Below are 27,462 nucleotides of genomic sequence, written 5' to 3' on the forward strand. Positions count from 1 at the left end.
TATATATATATATATATATATATATATATATATATATATATATATATATATATATATATATATATATATATATATATATATATATATATTAATTTCAGTATTCATCTGTACACGTAATTATTACAAAATTCATAGGGGGAGCCAAATTCACACAGCACACAACAGAGAACCACACATACGGAGAGGGGAGGGAAACATCCATGCCCTGGGCGGGATTCGATCCCGCGGCTACTGACTTCACAGTCAAGCACGCTGACTCACTACGCCACCTGGCCGGCAAACTCCATTTATAGATTCCCTGTATTTTATATCATTTATTAAAAATAATTCTGCTCTTATATTCCAGTTCTCACATAGTAATCAGATTCAGAACAAGATAGTTCAGATTGTGTTGTAAGATTTCCTGGTGTAAGCATATTTAACAGATTATCCTATTAACTATATAAAAGTGAAGGGACGAAACTGTAAATGTGCCACTTCTCTAGGTTTTTAATAGTACAGTTATTTTGACAATGCATAGAAATGACTGAAGGATTACCACTACGGTTAAATCATATGCTACATATGATTGAGACAGCAAAGACTTCTTTTTTAAATTTATTTCGATAACTGAAAAAGGAAAAAGAAAAACTGACAAGAAAAAAACCTGAATGTTGATAAAATTAACTTTGAAACCGGTAGTATGATAAATGATTTTTTTTCAAATCAAAGAGTACTCCCTCTCTCATTAAATTGAAAATAAATCAAAATTTAGACGATTCCCTCTAAAATTATAAAAATTGCTTTCAAATTTTTTTTTCGCACATGCCCTGTATGTGAGTTAAACAGAAATAAATAAATAATAGTGTGCTTTATATACTAAAGTGAAAGGAGTAAATAATGTGATGTATATTAAATGCATTTTTCCGACTTATTGTGTTGTTTGATTGTTGAATTTTAATAATGATATAAATTTTATTTTATAATTTATTTTTTGAATAAAAGATATGCTATAGAAGTCTTTTTCAGGTTTACAAAAATGTTTAAGAATTTTAAAGTATTTCGAAATTTTAATTAAAACAGTTTGTATTTTACCAGTGCGAAAAGGGGAAAAAAGTATTAATTTGTCAGTTTATTAGAAAAAGAATGTACCAAAATTAGTATTTATGTCTTAAAAATTGTCTACATAATGTATAAATGTTTTTTTCCTGGAAAATATGAATTTTGATGAAGAGCTAAATAAAACTGACTGCCCAGCTCAAATGTGAAATGGAAAAAGCCCAGAGGAATTGAAGTTTTTTCTTACATTGGATAAGATGATCGTAGATGTAGACACTTGCTCCATAAGAGCAATTAACTTTTTGTTTAAGGGTCACTTTGTTTTTAATGTAATGTAAAGTAAATCAAGCACTATGTTCTTCTCGTTTCTTTAGTTTATGCTCTGTGAGCTGAAAAAGGTGCTTCTAAAAGCACTATAGAAAACTTAAATATTCTACCATCTAGAGTGAACACATAAAGAATATATGTAAAATAAGACATATACAATAAAATATCTTTTTTTTTCTGTAATTTAGTTGTCTTATTCACTAATGCATTCTCACATTTTATGTTAAAAGCTATAACCCTTTGCAGTTGCATCATAGCTTTCAGGCACCAATTCTTTTTGTAAGGATGCTGACTGCTCCACTTCGAGAAGACATTTTATAAAGTGGTAAAGAATTAAAAACTAAGATCTGTATAATTTTGCTGACATGAAAGTTATATATTTTTAATAATTATCATTGATGACTTAATGTGATTTTTAGAGTTGTGTTACATATGCATATAACGTGATATATAAGCTAGTTAAAAATTACCAAAGATGCTACTATGTTTTTTTTTACAATTAAATTGAGTTCAGTTCATTTTGTTAATTAGAATTAAACAAATGAACGATTAAAACAGGGAAAATCTGACATTGTCAGGGAATTTTATTTTAGCTCCAAAAATCAGGGAATAGTCTGGGCAAGTTGTAATTTTTTTCACAAAATCTGGAAGAATATTTTATATCTGGAAAATAACCAGTCTTAAAATTATCAGTAACAGTAGTTAGTTATTGAGAATCGAGTTAAACAATTCTAAATCTATTACAATTATTTGTTGCAAAAATTTTATATTTTTGTCAAACTGAAATGTCCCCTTCCTCATTTAATGATATATTTTTTTATGCATAAAATCTAATATTTGCCATTACAAATGAAATAATCAAATTTTTCTGATGAAAAATGGAAGGATATAGATAAAATACGATCTTGATTTTAGTTGTAATTTACTTGGAATACTTGGAAAAGTTAGGGAATTTTTCCTGAAATTTAGTAGGTACCCTGTTAAAAAGACCTTATGCTCTTGCCTTTCACAAATATCTAAAAATATTTTTTAAGTATATTTTTTTTAAACCATTTATAAATAAAGTAATAACTAGAAAAGTTACCATCCAAATAAAATGGAATGTAGAGGAATTATCAAAATTATGTTCCCAAGAACTAGGATGGAAATGGTTAAGTACGATTTAACGTACTAAATGAAGTCACTTTAATTACTATTTGAATACCTAAATAAAATTAAAAATTATGTAAACTGTTAATAAAAAATTTGTTTCATTACAAAAAGTTAAAAACCCTTGAAATGTTGTATTTAAGTCTGTCACAAAGCTTTCGATATCTAAAGAGTATTATCTTGCAATTATATTCAGCATATTATTAAACACAGATGGGTTACTAAACTTTCACTTTTTTTTATCAACTATCACCATTTAGTTTTATAATTTAAAAGAAAACTTATTAATTACCAAGCAAATCATTGATGAAATTTAAAAGAAATTAATGCTGATAAATTATTGCTATTAAATATGCTAAAAATATTTTTCCTTTCATCTTATTTACGACAGACATTAAAAGATTCAGTGAATAGTCGGAAAAGGATCAATTTAATTCGAATGTTATTTAAATGACATTCAAGTAAAAATAATAACTAATGATAGTATGATTAAAATATATTCACTTAAATGTGGCTAATTATGAATGAAAAATTATTGAAATTCACACAAATTCAAGTTAAAAAGACCCAATCAAGTGATACATATAATCAATCAAAAGCGATTGAAAATCATTCCAGTTTGAGTGAAAATGATCCACTCAAGTGATACTGAAAATCACTCAAACACGATTGAAAATAACTCAAGTTTGAGTGAAAACGATCTACTCAAGTGATACTGAAAATCACTCAAGTTTGAGTGAAAACGATCCACTCAAGTAATACTGAAAATCACTCAAACACGATTGAAAATCACTCAGGTTTGAGTGAAATTTTTTCACTCAAACTTGAGTGATTTCCATATTATTCTTTCACTTGAGTGATTTTTCACTCAAGATGAGAGGCTCCTTTTTTCTAGATGAAAGAATGAAATGGCACTCAATTTGAGTGATTTTCACTCGTTCATTTTAAGTGAGTACACATCCAACATTACTATCTAAACAAGTAAGGTATTGTTTTATTTTTTACGCTGAATTGAATGAGACTGTACAAGAGTTAATAGATTGAATATATTTAAAGGCTATATATAAAAAGTATTTCTATTGACTTGTTCTTATGGATACATTGCTACCTAGAGTCTACATAAACATGTCAGGTACATTTTCTAATATAATTTAACATGCTGTATTGACTGAGTAAAAACTCAAGTCGATAAGATTAATAGCTTATGAAATTATGTATGAATTTCTTCATAATTACTATAATTCAGAAAACAGTAATTTTTATTTGTAATTTTTTTTTTTGAAATATTAGTCCTTTTTTTCCATTCGATTAAGCAAGAAAAAATTGACGAGAAAAAATACCTCACTTGTCTGTATAACAACATGAGATGCTTATAAAAGTCCAAGTACAAGATTGTACTTTCTGTACGCAAAACCCATATAGCTTCTTGACCATTTATCTTATCATTTCCTGTTTCACCTCAATTAATAAAGCACGAAAAATGTATTTTAGCTCTTACATATCAATGCAAAAAGTATGTTAAGAAAATGTATTTTTCTAATAACAATTCTTTCGTAATAGCAGGTGGCTAATAATATTTAATTCCTTATGTTATAAACAGACAATTTTTGTATCATTAATGTCGGGATTTTGAAGGTGACTAAGAAGTTTGTCGTACACAGAAATAAAAAACTAAAATGGGTAAAAAAAAAACCTAATTTCGGTTAAAAGGTTCATAGGTATAAGATTACCAATTTGGGTTCATACTAAATTGGGTCATGCCTGTTTTGAATATCGCTGTGTATTTTGGAACAAGAAAAAAACCTAAATTGGGTTTAAAAAAAACTAATTTGGGTTAAAAGATTGTTCCAATTTGGATCTGTGTCCTAAATTGCCCATGTCTGCTATCACATTTTGAGTATTTCAAGACGCCACAGAAAATCGTTTAATTTCAAAATTGGAAAACCCAACCACTTATAATCTATTTTGGAGAATACACGTTCTAAACGTCTTTTTGATACATTTATTCTCAAAATGAGATGAATTCCGCGGGTAATTTCATTTAAATATCTTTCTTGCCATATTTAGTATTTGTAAATTTATTATAAATATTGATTAACTTACAATGTCATTTACTTATTACTCTTATTAAAGCATTTAAATAAAATTTCAAATTTAAGACATATCCAAAAATTATTCATGTTTAAAAAATATTCCAATTATTGCAATTTCTATCCAATAATAAATAATGAAATAATTTTCTCTAACTTATCTGGACTGTTCAGGAGCTGAAACAAAATCACAATTAAAATATTCTCATTTCTTACAAAATTGCTAAAAAATTACAGGGAAAAAATTTATTGTGGTTTGATATATTTGAATCTTCATTCAAAATAAAATTTCGAAAAAAAAAATACAATCAACTAGTAGAGAAACACTAGTAGAGAAATTTCAGAACATGAGAGAAGTATTTATTCATACTGGCATGAGTGGGAAGTTTTCTTGAAGCACATTCAGGGATTTTGTTTTAATAAAAATGATGAACAAGGACATGCACAGAAGATCTAATTTTTATTGAAATTTCTATGTAATTTTAGTTGTTTAAGCAATCCAACAACTGCACCACATTTTTAAAAATTCTGAGTAGAAATTACAGCTTTATTCTTTGTAGACATGGGAATGCATAGTAGAAGCATGATGTGTGTTCAATGCCGATCAATCTTGGTGACTCAGTCGTTTGTAGAATCTCCTCAATGCTAGTATTTTCCTATAAAAATGAATAAGATCGACATCTAATTAATGTTAATCAGCTTTGATAGATTATAAAAGGAAGTATACTACAGTAGAAGATAACACAAAACTAAAATTGATTTTGCCTTAAATAAATTGTTTTATACTTCGTTAAAAATAAACACAATAAACAAGCTTTGAAAATATAAATATTAGCACTTTAAATTAATTTAGGAACATTAAAAAAGAGATGTAATTGTTTATTCACAGAAAAAAAGGAAACTCCAAAAATTAGTTTACTATCTAACTGTTTATCAGTGTAAAAATTCCCAAATTTTCTGTCTATCAATCGCTATTATACTAATTTCACAATAATAATCCCCAATTTAAATGTGAAAAATAGATCAAAAGATTAAATAATCTCGAATTTAGTCTCCTTAAGAAAGCCATTTTTCCCAACATAGAATCGGAAGGGTTTTTAAAATCTGGGATTGCATACAACTACTACTATAAAATGGAGGTTTTTTAAGATTGGAAATAAACAATTAAGTTTAAATGAAAAAGAATGTAAGAGAAATTGCTAGTAATGAAATTTCAAAGATTAATTCTAACATTTGTAACGCGTGTTTAACTTTTTCTTTTGTCCTTTTGTCTGAGTGTTGCAAATTTAGCAGTTTCAACGGAATTTTTGTGATTATGAAATATGAAAAAGCAGAAGTCATCAAAGTAATGCAAATGCACAATCAAAGCATTGTAGTTTTGTACGTTAAATAAATTTTTTTAGACTTAAGTTACGCAAATAAAAAGCTAATTTATTGATGACGAAAATTGAAGCTCACAAGTAAGATAGGGAAGGGAGCATTGCAAAAGTTTTTAAATTAAATCCTACTTAATCTGAAATGATCGCAAAAATGGTGTTCATTTTTCTGTTATGTATCAAAATTGAGTAAAGTATTGCATTCCATTATTCAGTCTAGAAATAAAATCTGTATTTGCTTTTTCTACTAATATTTATACAATAATTCAAATATACTAAGAAATACCTGTCTGCTGAGAACATAGTCTCAGCCAGATAATTAACCGCCTGACATCTATCATCCATTTGTACTTCTCTAGGAGTTGTGTAAGTTCCCACAGAGAAGCTAAAAAAAGTCGGTAAGGATAAATAAATTCCAGGACTGCCTGAAATTGTATTAAAAGGCATTTTTTCTTTAAAAAAGGGCTTTATTTTATTGTATATACTTAATGTTACAAATTAAAAAATTGATCTGTAAAATGAAAAAACTTGTATACTTTTATTTTTGGTTGGTGACGAAATTCAGTTTAAAAGAAATATTATACAGAGACATACCTTTCTTTTCGATTGATTCGGACACCCAAAATATAGAGGGTAATCGCGATATATATTCCTAAAAGGTCAGGAGACCGTTCTAAAGTTTGCACCTCTTAACGTTAATTTTACTTTTTGAGTATTGCATCATGTCTCGCGAACTTTTAAAGCGAATTGAAAAAAAATTTTCAGACAATTATAAAATTCGTTTATCCAAAGATAATTCCGTGCAAAATATAACATTTAGTAAATATCAACTATTATTTATTATTTTATTCATTAATAGTAGAAAAACTTTTAGTTCCTATGTTCCGAGAAATCGAATTTTAAATTTACGATTTTTTCAAACTTCAATTTCTCAGGGAACTATTCGATCGAATTTTGTATTTTTTCCAATTCAAATAACATTCTTTAAAGTGATTTAAAAATTTTATACCATACAGTTCAAAAGTTTTTCGACTATTATTAAATAATATAATTAGAAAAAAAATTATAAATATTTAATAAAAGTTATATTTTGCATGGAATTATCTTTGGATAAACAAATTTTATAATAGTGTTAAAAAATTTCAATTCGTTTAAAAAGTTATCAAGATTTGGTGAAATGCGTAAAAAGTAAACTTTTCATTAAGGGGTCCAAACTTAGGAACTGTACTGTGAACAGAAAAAATAATTAAGAATGAAAATAAGCAGACCACCCTGAACAATTTTTGATTTAATGATTGGATCTTTATATATTAAAACTCAATCTAAAAGGTTTGAAGCTGAGACCTCGAATATGCAGATGATATGTTAAGTTACGAAATCAGACGTATAATCATGCTTTTTCTGAATAAACATACCTTGGTTTTGACAGATTCGAATTTCTCAACTCTCAAAGTCACAATATGGTCCCTACAGTTTGGTTAGGAAAGCGGTTCAAAGTTTGGATCCCATTTTCTGCGTATTTCGCCATATCTCGAGAACTTTTTAAGCGAATTGAAAAAATTGCGCACACGCTTATAAAATTGTATTATTCAAATATAATTTCATGCAAAAAATAACTTTTAATACATGTTCATTAATTTTTTTTAGATTTTATGAAACAATAGTTGACAAATTTTTGAACTGTAAGTTTCACAATTTTTCACATTAATTTAAAGAATATAATTTAACCTGGCAAAATACAAATTTGAGCGAAATCGGTAAAATAGAGAAATCGAATTTTAGGGAGGGTTCTTTTTTTTTAAATTTCGATTTCTCAAAAACATTCATCTGATTTCGCACAAATTTTGTATTTTGCCATGTAAAATTGTATTCTTTAAATTAATGTGAAAACTTGTAAATCTTACAATTCAAAATTTTTTCGACCATTTTCTGAATAAAATGATAGAAAATAATAAATTTTTATTTAAAGTTATATTTTGTGCGAAATTATTTTTGGGCAAATGAATTTAATAATTGTGTGCAAAACTTTTTCCCTCATAAGACTCTCGAGTTGTAGTATAAAGGGGTCCTCACTCTCCTAATTTCCCAGATTGTGCTACATCCTATTTTTCCTAAATGTGTCTGTCTTCGTCAATCAAGCAAGTTCCTCAGTAATGCTTTGCTAAAAGCGTTTTTTTTTTTTTTTTTGATAGCTTAAATACTCTCATTGATGTGTGTACTTCATTTATAAGAAGGGTTCAAAGAGCTGTAGTTACGGAACATCTCAAATATGAATTCCGAATTACTAAAAGTTTTCCGATCATAATTTTAATCCAGAATTTCCCCCTCCCGTTTATCAGTAAGCAAAGGTTTAATTTCTTTTTCATTTCCTCCCTACACGAGGACATGATATAAATTTTAGTAATACATCATTGATTACAACAATTTAAGTGTAAAATTTCCTCCTTTTCATATATATATTTTAACCTGCACCAAAAGGAATTCGAAGGAATTTGTCTAGTAATAGGAACAAGACAAGTTCCTATAGGAACTTCGGAACTAAGGAACTTCGAATAGGAACTAGACAAGTTCCTATTCAAAGGAATTTGTCTAGTTAACCTGCGAGCAATGTCGAAACACTTATTTCTACTTTTAAAAATATTTCTGCTTTCGCAACTATTTTTGAATATAAACGTGATATTTAGTTATTTTCTCTTCATTACAAAATATTTATTCACATACATAATGAAAGTAAGCGGTTTCACACACCTTTCAAACTACTTTTTATTTTTGATAAACATTATGTATTGTTGGTTTTATCGGATTAAACAGAAATTTGTGTGATATTATTACAATTCAAGTGTTTATCATATTTTACAAATTATTCTACAGAAAATTGTTTATTTAGAAAGTAAAAGAAAAAACTCTTAATAAGTCTTTTTTCAGCAAATTTTATGATAAATTAAATTTTTAAAAAAATATCAATTTTCAATGATTATGCTTTACTAAGCAAATGTGCTATAACGATATCTTTATTTTCTTCTTGTCTGTTTAGAGTTAAAATGCAATCCGATTATCGCATCCTCCAAACATTGAGACCAAATTGACGCCTATGTTAAACATCAATTCAAGCATGCGATTAAATCAAACAGAGGAATTGTTTTAGAAAAATCAAAGTTGACGGTGCGGCGCAATCTTAAAAAAGGAAGCCAAACCGACGGTTTAATGATGTCATATTTTCGCTAAATTAAAGTTGTTAAAAACTATTTAAGTTCTTTGAAAAATGTTCATGGCGATGTCAATTTGAACATTTGAAGTTTCAAAGGTTAAGATTAAATTTGGGATAATTTGATCAGAAATTGTTCAAGTCAAACGAATGTATTACAAAAAATAAAATCTTATATTGGCGAAAATGTTAATGCACATCATTGTAAATATCAAAAAATCTGCTTCTGCAGTATATAAAACCAACAGATAATGCTTAAAATATATAATATAATGATGATAGAAACAAAAAAAAACATATTACCAAAAAAAAAAAAAAAGGATCATGCACTCACCTTGCTAATTTGTCGACACAACATCCGATAGTTCGAAAACAAATATGGCGCCGCCGCAAGAATGGAACGAATTCTGTTGACAAATAAATTAGCAGAGCTGTAATCCAATTTGGGTATCAGCGTACTCCAACAGGTATTATCGCAATCTGGAAGTCATCGAACACTTGACTATTTTCTTCCAATTTAGTAAGATTTTAGACCCGTTAGACCTGATAGTCTTAAATAAACCTTATTGGAGTTTGAAAAGCTAATATAAGCATTAATTCAGTTTGGGTAACATTCTTAAATAAGTTTTCTTTTTTATTGTGCCATAGCGGATTTATCGGAACATGCCGCACTTGTTATATCAAGCTTTTAATTGTAAACTTTCGTGTGATTTCATAATTTATCTATCGCCTGCAGTTTTACTCAATTTTAAATTTGCCTTATGTATCATTGAGTTTAAACCGTAGTGCATAAAAATCCGAAAAAAATTGAATATCCTATTTTTTTATTTTGTTTAAAAAAGTTTTTTTTCGGATTATGCCCGTGACGAATTGTACCAACGACAAATTGCTCTCAAAATGAATTGTTGTCAGGATGAATTGTACCCACGACGAATTCATAATGCAACAAATTGACGCAACACAGATGGCCATCTTTCAGTGTATCCCAGAACGTTCTCTATTGCAGTAACGATTTACTACTACAATGAAAAAAATTTTAATGTATCTCAACGACAAAAATGTGGGCAACTATTTTACACTAAAAATAGTCCAGTGTGTCTTTATAAATGTTTCAGTATACCAATGTTCTTTTACTGCGTAACTTGGTGTAAATCCACCATTTTTTAGAAATTCAGTATCACTAAACAGACGCGCTTAAGACGATAGAGTAAGAATTATTAATTTGGGTTCATCTATTTTACATCTCGTATTAGTACTTGTACTTGAGAAGCGTACTCTGGGGCAGCTTTTTAATATGAAGGAAAGACACTTGACTAGATTAGGAGAAGGAATTTCTACGTATGGTTCCGATTAGTGATTTCCATTTACGCATTGGTAAATTTTTTGAATTTAATTTTATTACTGATGAAACTCTATTTGTATGATGCTTCAGATTGCAGAAAAATGTGAGCTGTATACTACATTTCATAAACTGCTGATTGTAGAAATGTATAATTTTGTTTGAGAAGAATGAAATCTAAAATACTTCACGTCTCAAATTCTGATTGGGTTCTTGCATTTTACATGTATCGAAAGATACTGGCAAAAAAAATAATAATAAAAACATATTTTTAATTTTCCGTCCTTTCGATTACTAAATTCCACCGAATTTAAAATTTTAAACTCTTTGCAGTTATTATATAAAATAATAAAAATAGAACATTGTACGGCAAATAAAGCAAAATAGTAATTAAATAAAAATGCATTGCACGAAAAATGATGAAAGGAATTCAAAAACAATGTCTGAAAAAATGATTGAATAAGTGCGTGAGAGGCAAAATATAGCGGAAACCAACAGAATGACCCATATCTTGATGATGATCGACCCCACAAACAACCAGTTTTGGCTCATTATCAACGACGAAGGTCAAGGCGATATTCACTTTGGTTAGGCCATCTTCATCTTGACCTTCTCTTACGAGGAATGCACTCCATTCTAATGTTTTTCTACACACTCGCTCTTTAAATATGATTATGTAATCAAGCACAAATATCAATTCACTTTTAAATCTTTTTTACGGAAATTATATTTAGGACGTCAGATGACTTTTTTTATAGCTTTTCTGTTTTGTTGAGTAAAAATTTTTTTCCATTTTTATTAAAAAGAAACGAAACGAACCAAAACAACAATGAGTATAAATTATTTGTTCAACTCTTTCTTGTCTGATTTCTGAAATGGATTATTTTCACGCCTTTTCTGTTTGAGTTAAAAAAGTATTTTCCATTTTAATATATTTTTTCCATTCCATTTTTTTAATAACGAAACAACCAAAACTGTTATGCATATAAATTAATAATTCACTTTCAAATTTTACTTGTCTTATTTATTTTTGAAATGAAAGACTTTTAAGACTTTTCTATTTCGTGGAGTCAATTTTTTTTTCATTTTATTTATTTATTCATTATATTTCTTTTATAAAGAAACGGAGCAAACCAAACACTGCAATGTAATAACATTGTAAAAATTGTGGTGTAATATCTTTCCGAATTTGATTTTGTACGACCTTAAAAATGATGTTAAAAATCACTTTATTTTCAATTTAACAAAGAATCAAATATTCACATAAAATTTAAAGTTTGAATGAAAGTTCTAAACACCGAAATTGAGTAAAAGTTTACACCAAGATCATGCTTTTTTTCACCATACTTTAAATATTCGGAAACTTCTATGTGGGCCCTTTTTGATATCGTATGTAATTGTTTACAATCGATAATGAGTGCAAGGGATGAACTGGGATACCTAGAGAACTTTTAAGAGGTACAATGCATGAAAAAGTAAATTGGAAAATTTAAATTTTGAATTCTTTGAGCAATTATATAGGTTTTTAATTATTTCGAACTATTCAATTTTTGAAATAAATTAAATACAAGTACATTAATCGTAGTACATTAATACAAGTACATTAATCGCCTTTTAATCGTAGATTAAAATTGAAATTATAATGAAAAAATCACAATAAGTTAAACAATAGCTTGAAATATTACGAAACACTACTCTGAAAAAATATTATTAAATCCATAAAAAAAATTAAAAAAAATTTTTTTTTTCTACTCACTCGCTCCTTAAATATGATTATGTAATCAAGCACATTTATCAATTATATCAATCACATATCAATATTCTGCATAAAACTATGTTACTCCGGATTGAGCAAGTCTTGATACACGCTAACTACATATTTAATGAGATATAAAAACTGCATCTTAATTAGCAAAAAAGCTAAGTGGGTATAATTGAAATATGTTTTTAGCCAGAAAATTATTTTAAATGTATTTTATAGAAAATTACAATTTAAAAGTCTCGTATGACTCTTATTCACGCTTTGTCTATTTTGAAACATCGTAATTTGCCTGTGTATCCTTTTCAATATTTCTTTGTAAAAAATCCTCATTATCATTAACATCAGTTTTAAGAAAATCGCTCCCATAAGAATGTATTTATTAATTTTTCTGCATAAAAATACTTCATGTCTAAATTATATTTTTTCGATCAGCACTTTTTTTAATCAGTTTGTTTAAATTATTGACTTCTTTTTTTAAAAAAAAAATAGTCCCTAATTATTTAAATCAATATATTTTTAATGAAATAATTTTTAATGAGAGGGGTAATATAGTAATTTTAATGCAAATGCCTTTTATTATTTCGTTCAAAACATTCATTATCAATAAAATCCGACTTACAAAAAACTCACACCATTAAGTATACATTTATTAATTATATTATATGAAAATGTTTTAAACTTAAAATAATACTTTTTTTACTTCGCTTGTTCACATTAAATGTTATGAAAATTATGTTTGTTAAAGTTAATGTCTCTTTTTAAAAAAATCACTGCTAATTTAAATCAGTGATTACTTTTAAAAAAAGTCAAATGATTGAGATGACGATAATATTCGAAATGCATTATATTCTAGTTGTAAATCTAATCCTGAATGCAATATCTTAAGTTTAATTCAACATAACTTGGACAGGTAGATGGCCAAGATAGTGCTTCATAAATTGTACTCCTCACATGTCAATTAGAAGAGAGACCTACCTAGAAGAGCAGCCAACTAGAAGTGCAATCCACATACCGTTAGGACTGAGCGCAGTCCACCACTGTCATTTTATGAAAATTATCATTACAGGATGTTTGGTGCTTCTGGGGTGTTCAAGTATTGCAAGGATTAAAATATATAACTTGACGCCCGGTGGCTGAGCGGTAGTGCTTCGCGCTGTCGTGCCATAAGTCCCTGGTTCGATCCTCGGGCCGGGCAAGGTTGACTCAGCCTTTCATCCCTACAGTGGGCCGATAAATGAGTACCAAGCATGCTTGGGAACTAAACACTGGGGGTTCCGAGTTCGGCTGACCACCTGACTGGAACATCTGCTCCTTCACCCCAGAGCCCAAGGTCAAGAAAACTGAGATGGGCACAGTAGGCCTTGGCCCAGTATGGGCTGTCGCGCCGCTAAGTTTAGTTTTAAAATATATAACTTAATAAATCAATTTTGGTCAAGTACAAATAGTTACTGACTTATCAAGCATGTCGACTCACGCGTGGCAATTCATAAAAATCAATACATAATGAGTTGAAAGAAAATGATTTATTTTCTTACTAAACCGCTTAAATTTTACATCAAAGTATGGAATTTCATACATAATTGTTAATAATTGACATAAAACTCTATTAAAGTGTAAATAAATCACGTCCATATTGATAAGCATGAGGAAATAATTTGTCAAGAGAAGAAATTTTCACACTCACTCAGTTGCTTTGCAAAACATTGAATTATATGCTGGAAATTCGAATTATAGTGTCAGGTCTTTAAAAAAATTTACAGACGACCAGCATTGCATACCCATACAGAGGAATCTATATAGGCCTCCTATATAAATAATCTCCAGATGGGCTTAAATGGGATACCCATATATATTTATGTATGAAGGCGATATAAAAGAAAATATCCATATTGACTAAAATTTATATGGGATATTATATAGGCTACCCAAACAAGTATACTTCTCATGAACTCAAAGAAGCAACCCATAAAAATCTATAAACTCCTATAAAAAACTCAAGATTGGATCGAATGGGTTATCCATTTAAATCTATATAGTCTTCTCATATAAATAATCTCCATATGGGCTTAAGTGGACTACCTATATTAATCTATATGCGATTCCGATGTAATAATATTCGTATTGGCTCAAATGGCAACCCATATAAATCCATACTGGCTGCCGATAAAAAATATCAATTTGGGCTCAAGTAGGCAACCCATAAAAATCTATATAGTCTTCCCATGTAAATTATTCCAAGTTATAAATGGGCTATTTATATATGGGCTTCCCATATAAAGATATCCATATGGGTTGAAATAGGCAAACCATAAAATTCAATATGGGCTCCCCATCTGCAAGACCAATAGATGGGGGTTAATGGGCAACCCCCAGATTGATCTGCATGGGCTGCCCATTTAGATCTGTGTGGATTTTCCATGTGTTTAGAAAGATTATCTACTTTCAGATTACCTAGTATAACGAATAAAGAATTATTAAGCATTACACAACGCGCAATAAACAACTTTTTTTATTAGAGCTTTAAGCTAGTAAACATCATTGATGTTATCTTTAAAATATTTGACAAAAACTGAATCATTTACAGTTTACTTTACAGCAATGGTTTCCACTAAACTAATGAGGAAATTCCTTTTTTAAATGCCTCTTAATTGAAAATAAAATTTTTAAAAAAAAAATCGGGCTTCGTAATTTGATTACAATTGTACTCACTTAACGTCGTGTTGAATGTCATATTTTTAGAGCCTATAGTTTACCCGCAATCCGGTATACACACACAAAGTCTTTATTTTATTATTTGTATACATAGATAGATGTTAATTGAAAATCTATTTAAAAGGCAAGTTATTACATAACAATTGTATTTTTATATTTATTTAGCATAAAAATTATTTATTTATTAAATCGCATTTGGTTTCGATTTTATAAAGCAATGAAACAAATCAATATTAAACGTCAGTTGAGATATATTTTAATGAACTGCTTCAAAGAAAATAATAAAATTTCGTAGATAATCAAGATTTTCACTAAAAACGAAATCTTAAAAGTAAGTTAAATCATGAGTCTTTTTCTTTTAATTTTCCACTCTACAAAAATTTATCCAGTTTAAATAGAATGTAGAAATTGCAAATGAATTAAATATTTTATAATTACAATTTTTTATATTTTATTAAATAAATTAAATTTTAAATTTCTTCTAATTTAGTAAATAAATATCTTAATTAGTGATGCGTTAATAATTAACCACTTTACTATCACAGAGAGCTTTACTTTGTCTTTAATGAATCTCATAGTGAAAACGAATACAAGACAGATCATTTAATACATTAATTATAACTGCCATGAATTATAATTTGCAACTATAATGAAAATACTTAGTTTTTTTCTTAGTAGAAGCCTTGTCGGTTAATTTTCTACTTTATTCTAGTATTTTGTTCTGTAATTATGAATGAAAAGAGAAACACAGTTTCAGCAGTCTGCCAAAATTTAGAGAGAATTTTCGTCCTTTCGTGGATGCTGCTTTTTTATAAAAACATTTTATTTCCAAAAATGTATTTTTAAATGCTCATAAATTAAAAAGAAAATCACTCTAAAATCACATTTTATTCCTCTCAAAATATTTTTCTCAAAGCATTCTCCTAATAGTTAAAGCCTTTTTGAGCGAATGCCCACTTTAGCTCCTCCCTGTACTCCACCGTTTGCTTGTTAATGTATTTGTTTGCGTGATTGTATGATCATATCAAAATTCAATTGGAGACATTGTCACTTATCTCTCTCTTACTTTTATAATAAGAAGATTCTTATGTATTTTAGAAACACAAATCAAGTAGAAAGACTTCAATTCAAATTTTTTAAAAAATAAGATTTTTCGCTTGATTCTAAAATAAAATATATATCTCAAAAAAATATTTTTATTGACATAATTTTAAGTGATTGCTTTTACATAAATAAAAGAAAATATAAATGCATGAAAACAGAAGTCCTTTTTCTTTTAATTAATTAATTTATTTAATTATTTTATTTAATTATTTTACTTATTTATTTTTAAAAAAAAGAAGATAGTTTTGCCCTACAGCGAATACAAAAGAAAAGCAAAAATGCACCATTCTAAAACGGACAAATCAAAATGCAGTTCCCGTTTTAAAACAATTTCAGTTAAAAATAAACAGATTTTAATTTAACAGAATATTATGCATTTTAAAACTGCATAGTAATGAAATCAGGTGTTATTAAGGCGGTTCTGCTCCTGACATTAGTAATCAATTTAATAAAAAAAATCTCTGTTACGCATATAAATCTTCTTCAAATCGCAAAATTCCGCTGGTTATCATTTCCAAAAGCTTCAAGCACGATCTTTCAAAGTGTGACTGCAGTTTTGCCATCTTATAAAAAATTTTCTGCTAAAGGAAATTTTGTTTACATATTGTTACATATTAGAAGTGTTTCCAAATTTCAGTCCAACCCCTGTACATTATATAACTGTTGAAATTGGAGACAGTTTTTATTTTACTATAGTCTCATATTTTAAAAAATTTTCATGCAAATGTTTTAATTTATCATGTAAATGTTTAAAAAATCGGATTCGAATTAAATTATACATTTCTGCACGTCAGCTGATGAGTCTTGAACTACTAACTAAATTCTTTTTTTTTTTACAGCATTGAACATATTGAACATTTTTTATACCCCTTCGCAATTTTTCTAGATATTACAGTTTTGTAAAAAAACTAAATGTAACGTAAAGCAAAAAGAAAAAAAATACCATTGAAAGCACATAAAGCAAATTGAAATTTAAGTAGCTTTACAGTCGCATTCCCTCGGCCAGCAGATCAATGTGCAGGGTATTTTTTGCCTCCATAAATCTCGGACTTAGTTTAAATTCTTTAATTCCATAGTAATCTCTATTCAAATTTTAACAAACACATACACGCGTATATATATATATATATATATATATATATATATGTTAACATTAAGCATATCCTAGGATCCTAGGAGTGGGATATGTTTTGCGGAGCACTACATGCACCGCGGAGTATTATTTGAAAAAATTTACACTATAAGTTGGAACATCATATGTAGGCTTACTGTTCAATGTCGATACATCTAATGTTACATTATTTGATGAGCATTAGTTAAAAAATTTTCTCGGTAATATTTTCTCATTTAATAAATCTTATATTTTCCTAAATGTTTTATCTTTTAGTCTATTTGATTCCACTTCTTATAGAGAAACAGATCATCGTTCTTTTTTATTACTAATGTGATCCGTAATACAAACATCTACAACACATACGTTTTTAACAATTGTTTTCAAGGAATAACAAGTAGATTAGTGAAAACAGTTAATATTATATAACATATAATTAAAAACTTCTTGTGTTTCAAAAATTATAACGATGGAAAAAGTATACATGTTATGAGCGCTCAAATATAGATGCCCATTCACAAAGCTCACCAGATACAAAACAGGAAACGTAATTTGAAACAGAAAACGTAAATATGCCAGCGTAAAAAAATGGAAAATAAAGCAAGGAGAAAACGTAACTAGGAAAACCGCCGTAGCTGAGAGAGAAACAGACAGAAAGTGTAATGTAGCCTACTAAAAAATAGAAAATAAAACTACGAAACAAAACACGAAAATTCAAATTAGAGGCAAATCAGGACATCCACGCTCTATAAAGAGGTGGTGAGGAACTTGCTAACAAGGATATATGAATTTTTGTGAGACATTTATATTAATAAAGACATAATTCTTGATCACATTATTTCTCAGAGCTTGAAATATGCCAACATTTTCCACAATCGTGAGAATGAACTCCTATTTGTTAGCGCAGAGCTTGAAACTTATCTAATATAATTTTTGAAGCAAATGAGGTTTTTAAATATGACCGTCCATTATTCATTTAATAAAAACATCATTCCAGGTACTTAAAGATAGTCATCAATTTCTTATCTTATTACGAGTTCATTTAAAGAAACGATTGTCTTTTCACACTCTAATGATAAGTAGGTTAATTTAAGGATCAATTAGCCTCGTTTAACAAAGCTCTTACTAGGAAGGAACCCAACAATAGGGCTGTTTTTTTCTTCAAACAGAGTTCATATTTTTGTTTGATTCGAATTATTTATTTAGCTATAAATTACCAAAAACTATAATTTCTTTTCTTGAATACGTGATAATTTATTCAGCAGTTGAAGTGCTATTAAATACTTATTTACAATTTTTCTCTGTAATCAGAAACTTTGCATTTTAAATTTATTGCATTAAATTGGAATAAAACAAGTGTTTTGAGTAGTTCTCTCATTTTACTAGTATTCATTATGACAGCAATTTATCAGTATTTAGAACAGTCGTTTCAAACTAAATATTTTATAAGAAACCTAAAAACATGATTTTTCTAACTGTATGCGCGAAATATCTCGACGAAATATCTATTGCAAAATTGTTTCTTACCCAATTCAGTAATTCATGTTTCTGCAAAATAGACAAAATATTGTATATGTATAACTGCTTAGCAGGATTTGCGATTACCTTCCTTGTTAGTTCTACACTCGTGAAATAAGACTTTACATAATAACTTCCTTTTTGTATGCCCTGAAAAATAAGTAGCATATTGTAAAATTTTTAAATAAACTTTTCGTAAATTTTACCATTTGAATCTAGCTATTAAGTTTGCACACTAAAGTTTGCTAACAGCAATTGGAAGTTTGATTTCTTCTAATGCATATTAAATTACAATTCTTTATACATAAATAGTCACTATACATATATATATATATATATATATATATATATATATATATATATATATATATATATATATATATATATATATATATATATATATATATATATATATATATATATATATATATATATATATATATATATATAATTAATTAAGTGGTCCATTATAGAATTTTCATTACTCAGACTACAAAAAAACTTTTTCAGAAAAAGGAAAATCCAACCTAAACCTTTTCCTAATCTTTTCTTCAAAATCCAAAATCAAATTCTGAGAAATTCAGGATTCTCAACAAATCGGTGCAGTTCTCAAGAGATGAAAGGATAACATAGGTCTTAACTCTAACAGCAGTTAAGTTTAAACTGAACTCTCAAAAAAAGTTTTACAGTAAATTTATAATGCTATCTTGTAACAGGAAGACGTTAAAAATGTACACCAAAAAATGTTTGCTGTTACATTGTTTTTAAAAAGATACTAAGTTTAAAAATAAAAGTTTAAATAGGACGGTCTTTAACAAATAGCAGCGATGGAATTTTTTATTATTATATGAAAGATTCCTTAGAGAGGCAATGGACCAAAAAATACAAAACCGTACTATTATTTTAATGCAAAATAGATTTAAAAAATACTTTTCAAATTGTTTTTATGAAATATTTTTGTAGAAAAATACCATTTTTTCTTACACGTGAATTATAGTAAAGTAAATAATTTTTTACATAAATTTATTGCTTAAAGTAATCTTAGTGGAAAAATAAGTGTTCAGTTTTAATCAATAGAAAAGTATAGTGAAAATAGTTTATGCATATAATATCAATAAAGTTCAGCTGCTGCAAACGTTAAGTTCGTAACCTGAAAGTTTATAAATAATGATTAATAATCGTTTATAAATCATTTGAGTAATCATTTTGTAAAGCGTTTCTTCATTCTAAAGTTGTTAGCTCGAGAAATTTAATGCATTTGATAATTTGGCTTTTGAGTCTAATTATCTATAGAATACTTGGCTAATCATAATCATTTTCCTGGAAAAAAAAAAGCAGAAAATACCTCATTTATATTTCAGACTGTCAACTAGACAGTCTGCATGTAATTGCAAAAAATCTCATTAAATTTCTGGTCACATATGTCGGAGATATTCTTATTTAACCTTTGAAGGATATGAATGAATGCTGTTTCTAAATGGAGTTCCCAAGGGTTCCGTGGAAGAGTTATTTTAGAAATTCAATTATTTTTTCACTCTTATTTGACCAATATATAGGACAATATTTGGTGAATTTTTTCACTTAAAATGCAATATTTTTTCTGTGCGTATGCCTTTACAAAGAGATTGTTCATTTAAAAATATTATTGGATTTTCCCTCGCGGGTCGGAGATTTTAATTATATTGAAATATTGTAAAAAAATTCGATCCAAGTATGCTTTCGGACATCCTATTATTTGAGTCAGGGCATTTTGCTTCATGCTACACTATATAAATATCCACCTATACACTATGAAAAAGTTTATTAACTTCAACTAGTTGCCTTTTTTTCTGAAAAATGGAGCTATTTTATCACATTTACTTTCTTTTAGGCAACATGTTTTTAGGTATAAACTATTATATATATATATATATATATATATATATATATATATATATATATATATATATATATATATATATATATATATATATATATATATATATATATATATATATATATATATATATATATATATATATATATATATATATATATATATTGCTCTAAAAAACAAAAAGGGTAGATAAAAAGAAAAGAGAGAAAACCGAAGTAAACTAAAAAAATTCATTTAAAAAAATATTAAATGCCTGAAAACTAAATAATGAAAAGATATAATCTCGTCATTAGCTCACGAACATTTGTGAAAAGGGGTGCTTTCTAATATTGTATTAATATAGTCAAAGCAAAATATAACAATACAATAGTGTGAGCAGTACTCAAAAGAATTGAAGTGAAAATAGAACATATTAAATAAAAAATATACGAAATAAAACATATGAAGCAAAAAACAGAAAATGAAATGTAAGAATAATACAGAACAAGACATAAACGTAATCTATAAAGCGAATTGCGAATTCAAATGAACTTACACGCACCAGAATGTTTCAAGAATGATTTAACATATTTTCGTAATAAGATTGCCAGTTTACAAAATATGAAAATAGAAGTGCGAAGCGTAAATAGAGAAATCTTTTATGGCACGTTCTTACTGCAGTACTGAAGTGCGTCTGATTTGTTAGTTACCTTGGATTGCCCCGAAAAAAAATGTGCGCAAGTTAATAATATAATACTGGATAATTTAAAGTTTATAATTAATAAGGTTGATATTTAATTATACAATTTTAGTGATTTTAGTAAATTAACATTTATTTAAAGAATGAAAAAAACATGAGTTGCCCGGTTTGCACAGATTTCCAGTCACGGATTTGCAATAATTGGATTTGCTCATGGTTAAAATATATATTCAGTTAATAAAGAATGTTTTCGTAAATTTATTAATAATAATAACATGCAATTAACTCAATGACTTTATATAGAACTTATTTACATTAGTTGGCGGGTATCCATTGTTTAATAAAATTTTGAAAGAGTTTGTCAATTTTTTTTTTTTTTTTTGGATAAATAAACATTACTACATATTCTTCTAATTCTATTCATTCGATTAAAAATTGCATTTAAATAAATGTTATTAGAAACATTAGAATTTAAAGCAATTAGTTTATTTATATTAATATCAAAATCATTTTTTATGGTATAAATCAACGATGCAGATAGTTTCTTTTTTTTAATACTTAAGTCGAAAAAGTTAAATTTTATATTATCATTATGTTTACGAGGTAAAATTAATTCCCCTGGCTAAATATAATTTAACAAAATTGTATAATCTTGAAAATAAAATGTAATTAAATCATTAATAATTCGAAAAACAAATTCAATATTAAGAGTAATTTTTTCTCATAATAGTGTAAAAATAATTTAGATAAGAGAGATGAAAAATTAGATCCTCCTGGTATTCCATCAATTTGAATAAAAATATGATTTCCAACGTAAAGATAATTATTAAAAAGACAAAAATTAATTGGATTTTCCCAATATCAAAATCGCTACTAAGGATTAATTAATTAGACTTTCCCTATTCAAAATTGCTATTAAGGATATTTTTAAAATCATAGCAATAACTCAGAATCTTTCAGCTTAGAAATGGGAATGCTAATGAAGTGATCCTGGAAATCAAAAGTCGCAATGGAATTAATTTTATTTTGTTTTATAAATTCTAAAATCGGTTGATTATTAGTGATAACCCAAGAAAAACCTTCTTAATTAATATTGTTAATAAGTTTATTTAAATAGTTAGAGAAAATTGTGCCAGCTTTAGTTAGGCAAGCATTAGACCCTCATGTCATTAATCTAAATTGTATACAATTTGGACTGTCTGGAAATTTTGGACTTATAATTAAGTAAGGAGATTGTACATTGTTAATTTTAATCTTCAACCTCTTATATAAGGCTAATTTTTTTAATGATAATATTATTTAAATTACTAAGCATAAATTTTTTTTTATTATTTTTTAACTCCTTATTAAAAGTTCAAAGTAGATTTTTTTACAGAAGTTTTCATAACTCTTGTTATAGCTTTGTCCATAAGGATAATTACAACATTTTTTGTAGCTGCTTAATTAATCGATCAATTTAAAAAAAATGTTGAATTGTTATTGTAATTTAAATTTTCCTTTTTATTCAAAACAAAGTTTTCAAAGTAATAATAAACAGCCAATTTCCATTCTGTTGACGTACCTAAAGGTAAAGATAATTTGTTTGATACTTTTAAGCAAAAATTACTGAGATCATTAAGAAAGTATTTTAGAATTATATTAATTGATATATGGTAAATGGGTCTAAATTTGTGCCTTTTATCATTAAATTCCCAAGCTCTAAGTTTTCTATAATATTCATTAAATTACCAGTAATTATATGTTTATGATGTTTATCAACAAATTCAAAATATTTCTCTTTTTCTCATTGATATTCATAATAGGATATAGTGATTTTCTCTACATTTTTGTTAAAATCATTATAATTAAAAACAGTTCTTCCAAGAGGTTTATTATATTTAAAGCTTTGGATTATATTAAAATCATTAAATGAAAATGAAATTTTTAAATTTTCAAAAATATTATAAAATTTAATCTTATCGAAAGTAGGGTTTTAAAAGTTAATAACGAAATATAAATTATCTAAATGTTTCATTTCATAAGACTAAATTTTACTCATATTAGCCTTTATAAGATCGAAATAAGGAATTTTGAAGTGTAAATTAATAAAAGAAAAACTAATAATAAGATATTGAAGCTTATATAAATCATTATTCTTAAGGGCGAAAACGAAATCTTTCATTGGTTTAATTTTATAATGTTTATTAAAATCTTCTTCATATTAGAAATAAAATTTATATTTAATTTGACACTATTAAGAGAATTTTTAAGATTCCCATTTACCTAGATTTACCTTTAATACGAAAAAGTGAGAAGTTATTAAAGTTAATCTGTGTATATTGGAAGGAATCGTTTAGCCTAAATGAATGGCAAAATTGTTCTGTATAAAAACATGTAGTATTTTCTTTTTGTTGTCTTAAATTGATATCTTATACTATATATAAAATATTAATTTTAACACTGTTGAAATTATGTAGACTAAAAGGATTAAGTTCTCGGTTATTAATAATTTTATTATTGTTGAAATATAAACAGTATAAACAATATAAATAGTATTGTTGAAATATAAACATATCGTTGAAATATAAACAGTAATTAAATTATCAATAACCTAGAATTAAATCAGTTTAGAGTGCTTAATCTTAACAGTGTTAAAATTAATATTTTATATATAGTAGAAAATATCGATTTAAGACTACACAAGTAAAATTGCTGCATGCTTTTATACAAAGCAATTTTCCAAATGGGCTGAACGATACCTTCCAACATGCACAGATTAATTTTAATAAATCCTTAACTTACTGACTTTTTCGCATAAAGGTAAGCGAACAAATCGAGGTAAACGGGGATCAAGAAGTATTAAAAACTCTCTTAATAGGGACAAATTTAATGTTAATTTTATTTCGAATGTAGAAAAAAATTTCATAATAATGATATATCTATATCTATATCTATATATATATATATATATATATATATATATATATATATATATATATATATATATATATATATATATATATATATATATATATATATATATATATATATATATATATATATATATACATAACACTTTAACACACTTTGTTTCGATCTTATAAAAGCTAAAGTGAGCAAAAATTTTGTATTTCGCTATTAACTTTCAAAACCCAATTTTCGATAAGATCAAATTTCATAATATTTTTTTAAAACTTAAAAAAAAAAAATCAATTAAAAGATTTTAATAGCTTTAAATATAATAAATCTTTTCGTAGAATTATTTTCAACTATAACGATATTAGTAAAAATTTAGAGATAATTAATACATACGATTATGAATGTTACTATGAAGAAGAGAAATATCTTGAATTTACTGATAAACATATTGTTGCTATATATGGGTCTATTATGGGACACGTTGTTGATTAAATATTACTTGAAATTAGATATTGAAGATTTTAAGAACACATATTAATTAGTAGAATTTCCACATGCAGAGAAATATAAAGTTATCAATAGACATCAATTAAAAATATTAATGTAAGAAAATAGAGTAACTGGACATAAAGAGACCAAAAAACGCTTTTTTTGATCACAGGATTCTAAAATATACATTATTCCATTCATATACTTCGCCACGAGTAAAGGAACTTTTGATAAAGTTTCGGAATCCAAATGTCATATATTTGTAGAAATGATTTTATCAATCATGGGTTTGTTAGAATGACGGAAAATCATTATTATTCTCCAGGCAGGATCCATTTAGACCACCATTCTAACCAGTCTTTCTAAATTCTCCCGTAAACCAGTTCTGTAGGGATGGTTGACCGTGTAAAGATAAGCACAGATGGCGCTAGGGGTTAAAATTCGTCGCAAGACTTCCTGGTTACTGCTTCCGATTAATTTTTCCGTCTAAGCTTCAAAAAGCGCGCCATCTAATATTATTATATTTGTAGTGTTTTCAATATAACTTTCTTTCAATTTTCAATTCTACAAAACAAACAAGAAACGAACTTGGAGGACTGAGCGAGCTTGCTTATGATGACACCCAAAAAATAGCAAACCGTTCTAATTTACACAGATAAACCCAAATGAGAGATAACACTCAGAACATGGCAAACCTTACACTTTATTTATGTGGTGTTATTAATTTTCTTACACTTATTTTAGGCTCACGACCTTTTGGAATTTATAAATTACAGAAAATTCTTATGAATGGCAAAACTACTCGTAAATTTAAATTAAATCACAATAATAAAGCTTCATAGACTATTAAGCCCTTTACAATTTATAAATTACAGAAAATTCTTATGAATGGTAAAACTACTCGTAAATATAAATTAAAATCATAATAATAAAGCTTCCTGGACTATTAAGCCGGTTCACATACCGCCTTGTAAGCAGACCATTAGCGGAGGGTTACACAGGAAGTTTTCTAAATTCCGTCCAGTTTCAGAAAGCTTACATTCAGTCAACAATCCAGAGGTAAAGATGAAAATTTACATAAATCGAGTTCAGGCAATGTACGGTGTAGTGGGAGCTGGGAAAAGTCTGTCGAAAGCAGTATGAACTCATTTACGTTAAACATTCTCTTATTCAAAACATTTCCTTGTGTATAACAACTACTTTAACCCTAATCCTAATATGTGAATAACAAATGTTTAAATTTAACCATTTTAATCGTTATAAATTTTTACCCCTGAATATATTATTTAACAAGGCTATAGCTCATATATTATATTAAATACATTTAAGATGCTGAGGAGCTTAAAAATCCCCGAAGTTTAATAATATATAATACTTTCATATTATTGAAGGAAGAGAGAGAAATATTTGAAAATAACTTGTAATAAATATTTGAAATTATTACCAAAGCTAAAGTAAAGTACGAATTAGAATAAATAAAACCGTTAATAATCGAAACAATAAAACTCGTGAATATGAGTTCTCTCACTAACTCATCTCATTAACCCTAAAACTCATTGATATTCATTAATATGAATCTTTCGGAAATTTTTTTTTAAAAACTTATATGAATAACGAAATAAAAGTGAATATTAAGCATAATCTGTAGCACTGTAAATTAAATAAAACCTCTGAAATTTTAAAAATATATAATGTTAAAGGAAATTCATTCTTCATACAGCAATTTGAAAAAACGCCTTATCTTTTCACTGTGTAAAATACACTCCACGTATAATGAGGAATAATTTTCCAAAAAGACGCACTATTTTATTACATTAAAATTTCTTCTTTACCACTTTATTTTACGATAGGAAAGATCCTTCTTATTAATAAAAATACTTCTCTTTGTTGAACGAATCTTTTCTTCTAAGAACACATCTTGAAATCAAATAAAAAGGATGTTTCCTTATCAAAATCCCCTTTTGTCTGTTGAATTTCTTAAATAGTCTTGCTGTTTTTATGTGATACGAGCACAATTATCGAGATTAGACGAGGGTATGAAATGGTAGGCTGGAAGCCAGGCAGTCCCGTACTCAGGTTGCAAGAAAACTGTATGCAAAATCAAGAGTCATCCCTAATGTGTGGAAGCAGATTAACAACACTGGGACAGTGTCCAGAACACCAGGACCAGGTCATCCGAGACGGCGAATAACAACTGGCATTTGGTGCTATACCCAAGAGCCGGAGGACAACCAAATAACTCTTTTGTGACCTCTATGCTGCCAGGGTAACATCAGTTACACAGAAAACAATGGCATGGAGACAAAACTGCATACCAGAAAGTCGACTATTAGCATTCAGTTCGTTTTTGCAGACAACAATGCTAGAGCACATAGGGCCAGTTTGTTCGATGACTAACTGAAAAACAAATATATTCAGCGAATGTATTGGCCAGCCAGATTTCCTGACCTTAATTCAATTGAACATGCTTAGGCTGTTCTTGGGAAGGCAGTTACATGACGCCAATCTTCGCCCAGAACCATTCAGGAGTTAAAAACTGCTCTGGACTTCCATAAGCACTTCTGAACTTACTTGTTAACAGTGGGGCTACTCGTTTTGCATGTTGTGTATCTCTCAGAGGGGACCACACACCCATACATTTCTAATGTCATTTTAACTTGAAAATTTGACATCTTTTGACTCTTGCCCATTGACTCTTGACTTTGACCTCTCTTGACTCTTACAATAAACTGTATTCATGCCTAATTTAATTTCTCCCCTCCACTGTTTCTCGAGTTATTTGGGAAATT

The 27,462-nt window shown here is 27.5% G+C and overlaps 1 protein-coding gene across 2 annotated transcripts in view; it reads right to left on the bottom strand.

Moving 5' to 3' along the window:
- LOC107453026 (uncharacterized) overlaps positions 1 to 27,462 on the bottom strand; it is a 58,143-nt gene that overhangs the window by 14,952 nt on the left and 15,729 nt on the right. The window contains exon 2 of one of the 2 annotated variants that reach the window (XM_016069687.3): positions 18,741 to 18,881. The exons of the other annotated variant lie outside the window; for it this stretch is intronic. The gene's annotated coding sequence lies outside the window, so the exon portion shown is untranslated. The remainder of the gene's footprint in view (positions 1 to 18,740; positions 18,882 to 27,462) is intronic. 2 annotated transcript variants of the gene reach the window in all.

This window comes from Parasteatoda tepidariorum, chromosome 11 (genome assembly GCF_982258835.1).
Source record: "Parasteatoda tepidariorum strain Cologne lab strain chromosome 11, Ptep-v5.0, whole genome shotgun sequence".
NCBI lineage: Eukaryota > Metazoa > Arthropoda > Arachnida > Araneae > Theridiidae > Parasteatoda > Parasteatoda tepidariorum.